The sequence below is a fragment of the Nannospalax galili genome, unplaced genomic scaffold (assembly GCF_000622305.1).
Source record: "Nannospalax galili isolate Female #2095 unplaced genomic scaffold, S.galili_v1.0 scaffold1096, whole genome shotgun sequence".
NCBI lineage: Eukaryota > Metazoa > Chordata > Mammalia > Rodentia > Spalacidae > Nannospalax > Nannospalax galili.
This window is the reverse complement of record NW_008338289.1, coordinates 18,275-23,848: the sequence shown is the minus strand read 5'-3', so window position 1 is coordinate 23,848 and position 5,574 is coordinate 18,275.

The window sequence follows — 5,574 nt, the reverse complement described above, 5'->3', positions numbered from 1 at the left end:
CACTAGGAAGTCACCTTCCTCTCAGGTTAAGAGAGTGCCAGTGGTAGGGAAAAATATTTTTTGAGTGGGAATATAAGAAAAACATAAAGATGGAGAGGAATAACATTGCTATTTAAACAAAACTGATTATGACCCAACACTCTGACCCTTTTATTCACATCCATTATTCCCATGTCATCCTGTTAGTACTTCTATGAGGCTGATCAGGGTATGGCATAGTTTGCTAATGTGAAAGTGTTAGAATGGTATATGCAGCTGTCCTTAAAATGCCACACATCTGCAGGGCTGCTGTTAGGCATGGTGTTCCCTTCCATCCATTCTTCACGGCATGTGGGATCTTGTCCTTAGAGTGTACAGTGCAGGTGATGGTGCCACTTAGAGCTGCATGTGTTCAGTGGGACCATGGTAAATTTCTTCCCGTTCATGATCACCTATATATACAGCTCACAGTGAACCCCGGAGTGTGCCCCAGTTTTAAAGATTCTTGGGAGATACCTACTGACCTACATAAAATTCTCTTTTTCACTAAAACTGTTCAAAACTGAGGTCTCAAGGACAGGGAAGTCCTTGTAAGGAGTATGTATTATTTTTCTTTTGCTGTGATTAAAAAAAAACACTGACAAAAGTAACTTACAGTACGAAGAGTAGGAAGAGTTTGTTTTATGATTCTGGAGGGATTCAAATCCATAATGGTGGGGGAGGCATGGTGGCAGAGATGGCTGGAGCAGAAAATCAAGCAATCATATCTTCAAGCAGGCACAGGAAGCCTGGTAAGGCTTAATAACTCTAAAAGGTCACCCCCAGTGATGTGCTTCCTCCACTATGGTCACACCTTCTAAGATCTCCCAAAACAACACCACCAACAGAGGACAAAATGCTCAAATGCTTGGACCCTATGGGAACATTCTCATTCAAACCACTGCATTCCACTCCCTGGCCCACAAAGACTCATGGCCATATAAAATGCAAAATGCACTTAGTCCACTTTCACAAGTCCACAGTCTTCACCAGTCTCAATACTATTCAAAAGTCTAGAGTCCAAAGTCTATTCTGAGATGCAAGGCAAGCTCTTAACTGTAAGCCCCTGTGAAATCAAAAGACAAATTATATACTTCCAACATACAATGGAACTGAATAGAAATTTACATTCCAAAAGGGAGGTATAGAGACCTGCTGAGGAAATACTGGACCAGAACAAGATCAAGAACCAGGAGGGAAAACATCAAATCCAGTAACTTCATGTCTGACATCTGAGACTTCCAAAGGGCTTAGATGACTCAGCCCCTTCAACTTTGCTGCATGCAATCTCTCTCTCTCTCTCTCTCTCTCTCTCTCTCTCTCTCTCTCTCTCTCTCTCTCTCTCTCTCTCTCTCTCTCTCTCTCTCTCTCTCTCTCTCTCTCTCTCTCTCTCTCTCTCTCTCTCTCTCTCTCTCTCTCTCTCTCTCTCTCTCTCTCTCTCTCTCTCTCTCTCTCTCTCTCTCTCTCTCTCTCTCTCTCTCTCTCTCTCTCTCTCTCTCTCTCTCTCTCTCTCTCTCTCTCTCTCTCTCTCTCTCTCTCTCTCTCTCTCTCTCTCTCTCTCTCTCTCTCTCTCTCTCTCTCTCTCTCTCTCCCTCTCTCCCTCCCTCTCCCTCTCTCTGACTAGCACCACTCCCTGTATGCAGCACTCCTTGGTTTCACAGCTGTACCATTTCCAAAGCATTCGGGTCTCCACTGCCAACCAGGTTTCACCTTTGCAGCTTCATGAAATGACTTGCCAGGGTCTTCTTGATGCAGAGACACCCCTGCTGAATGCTGCTTAGCCTCAGCAACTCTCTGAAACTGTGGAGAAAGAGCTGGTGACCCCTTTATCCTTACATCTTTCTTGCCTATAAAACTAGCACCATGTAAACAACACTGCCAAATTTGGCTGCCAGTCTCTGATGGACCCTGGCCTGCTTCATCCACATTAGCACTTTTTCTATGCTATCCTTTGGCACATGGCTTGACTCCAAAAATTAAACTTTCTAGTGTTCTTTTTCAATCCAAACTCTACATCTTTCATTTCTTTCTGATCTGTTTACTCTTTTTCACTGTAGAGCTGCATAATAGTCACCATTAATAGACACACCATCATTTGTACAATAGGCTGTCTTGAAATTTCCTACACCAAAGAAATTAATCCACTGCTTTTCAACTGAGCCTCAGGTGAGTTCTTAAGGTATGGGCAGACTCCAGCCAGACTCTTTGACAAAATATCCCAGTTACTGCTTAGGTCCTTATTTCCAACTGGAGCAACTTTGCCCTCAGCATGACCATCTTCCAGGCTCCTACCAGAATGGTCCATTAAGCTCTGCTTACACTAATCAACTCTTTCTAGTCCAAACTTCCAAAGTCTTCCACATTCCTCCAAAACCCCACATAGTCGGGTTCTTCAAAACACCACCCCACTCTTGGTGTCAATTTCTGTCTTAGTTAGCTTTCTATTGCTGTGATAAAACACTGACCAGAAGCAAGTTGGGGAGGAAAGGGTTCATTTCACCTTCAGCTTACAATTCATCATGGAGGAAAGACAGGGCAGGAGTCCAGGACAAGAACCTGGAGCACAAACCACCGAGGGACACCACTAACCAGCTTGCTTCCCTAACCTGTGCTCAGCCTATCCTGGGGTAATACCCACCCACAGTGGACTGGGCCCTCCCACATCATTCAGTAATCAAGAAATACCCCACAGGTCAATCCAACAGAGGCATTTCTTTCAGTTGAGATTTCTTCTACCCAGGTGTGCCAGGTTGACAACTGAAGCTATCCTGCACACTGTGACTAAGAAACTGACTGGGTAGATAGAAGAGGACATTTGAAATTTCATGGTTGCAGTTTCCTTGTCATATCTGTGAAGGATAAATGCCTGGTAAAAGGGACCCTTATTAGGTTAAGTAAACATCATATAAACATCAAGTCACAGTTACTTTCTAATCCAGGAGCTATGTAAAAACCCAAACCCAGAGACAGTGTTGTCTAGGGAAAAACAAAACCCCCATCGTCTCAGATTTCCAAACCATGTCACCAGCACTTACATTGAACTACAAAACCGTCCTACTCCCTCCCTTTCCCAGTCCCCCAACCCTGATAAGCCATCCACCAATTATGCCTGGGGGTGCAGTTTCAAATCCCACAGAGAAACTGTCCCCACCTTCACTGTTCTTAACAAAGAATACTCTGCTCCCGAGGTCGGTCTCATCTCTCACTTTCACATCACCCTGGTCAAACCTAATCTAACATTTTCTAATAGTCTGGAAGATACTATCTAGCAACAGGTGGTGTCCTAGTTCTCTGCTTACACTCTTCCACCCGTCTTCTGAGCGGCTCCCTGAGCTTCACATGTAGGGGTTGCGTTGTAGAAGTATCAATTGGGGCTAGGCTCCCCACCTTCATTTATTCTCTGCATGTTCACCAGTTGTGGCTCCCTGTAATCATCTCTATCTGTTGCAAAAAGAAGCTTCTTTGATGAGTGAGAACTACACTCATCTGTGAGTTTAAGGATAAGTGTTTGGAATACATTTGGAGATTACGTTGGTTTAGGGAAATGGTCTCCTCTAGTATCCATGGCTTCTCTGGCCATGGGTTTTTGACTAGATTTATAGTATTATGCATAAATTCCAGCCTATTGAGTGGGCTTTAAGTCCAATTATACAGTTATTCATTACTCTCAAGTTAAAAGTGTCGCTATTATACCATTAGGAAAATCTTGCTGGGCCCAGCATTGTGGTTCACAGACTGGGTATGACTACTAATTGTTTTTCCCCTTGGCAGCTTGCATAGCTTCCAATACTAGGAGAGCTAGTCCTCAGGGATGAGGCTTTCAGATAAGTTCCACCCCCATTTCTCCAAGTCCTGTGTCCAAAGTGTGTGCTGTCTTCAGCAATAAGGTCTTATCTTCAAGTTCTAGGAGGCAGCCAATGGCAATGCCAATAGCCTATACTGTTTTGGAGGTCACTTTGACTTGACCAATAATGGAAAGACAGGTTTCCCATGCCTGGGGGTTTTGTTGGATAACGGTTCTTGGGGGGAGCATTATCATCCCATGTGGCATGACTCCAATTGAAATATATGCATATGTATCATACATCCATTATTAAGTGTGCTTATGAAATAGTGATTTCCTATGACTTTTTCAAATATCCTTGCTATTATTTATCCCTCCTTTCTCCCCCTCCCTATGTGCAATTCTCCTCTCTAAAGCTGGTATTGGCATTTTTTTAATCTCCCAAGCAGTTCTGGCCTGAAGTCACCATCCTTGTGTTTCTTGGTGATGCTGTGTGCAGGGTGCATCAAAGAAGATAAAGGAAGAATGCATTCTTCCTGCTCCCTAACTGTGGTAACTGATAGCACATCCTGCTGCTTTTCCTTGGCAGGTTATTATAATTTGTTCCAATTTTCAAGGGCCAAAAAGGACACCATGGTGGGCAGGATTTAAGTCTCAGCTGGACCTGGTGGCGCACACCTTTATTACCAGCGCTTGGGAGGGAGAGGCAGGTGGAGGTGGATCTCCGTGAGGTCAAGGCCAGCCTGGTCTACATAGTGAGTTCCAGGCCAGCTGGGGCTACAGGAAGACCCTGTCTCAAAAAGACAGGGAAAAAAAAAAAAAGAAAAAAAAGAAAGAAAAAAACCAACAACAGTCTCCTACCAGAAGCCAGTAGGGTCCCCAGGCTTATTCCTCACACTCAGTGATAGATACCCTCACTCTTCTCCTCTACACAGTCTGATTTCATAATTCTGAAGTTCCACCACTAAGAGAATTTGAAAACTTTTTCACAATGATATCTAACCTCAACTCTGTTGAGGGTAAGATCAGATCACTTCTAAAGTTATTTGGAAGCATTATTTATCTTTTGTGCTGTTACTGCTCACATACACCCCTCTGCAGAGAGATTCTAATTGAAATACTTTTAATCTTGGAGGATGCAGAACCAGAAAATAAAGTTTCATAAGTACATTTAAATTGTTCAGCCACGGCTTGAACAAAGCTCAAAGACAGAGTGTTTGCCAGCATACAGGGCCCCGATTTCAAATACTCTGCCACACACACACAAAAAAAAAATGTCTTTCCAATCAGGATTCCATTTGGAAATGACTTATAATGAGAACACGAGAGGAAAGAACACCAAGAATTCAGCCTCTTTTATGGAGCGGGTAGCTTCCTCCCTGCTGGCTAGTATTCATAGTCATACCTGCTGCTGGGGGAGAAAAGGCATCAGCAGTCTTACCCATCTATGGACCCTATGATCTGCAATATCAGCCTTCCAGGCAAGGTGTGCCCCCTGCTGTAATAATGTCATGACTGTTAAAGGGGTAATCAACCACTCTCTGATCGACTTTGATGCCCATTCCACAAGAAGGAATTCCTATTTGGTACTGTAAACCTGCTCAAAAACCAATGTGTGAGGAGGTCTTGGGCCTTAGGGGCAAACTATCACTGTTGTTTAGCTAAATTGTCATGGCACCAAGCTGCCTTATACATATTTATACTAGTTCTAGTCTTAATCAGAGACGTCTCTCTTTGCAATAAAAGGTGGAGATGCAGTCACCTGACTCCTC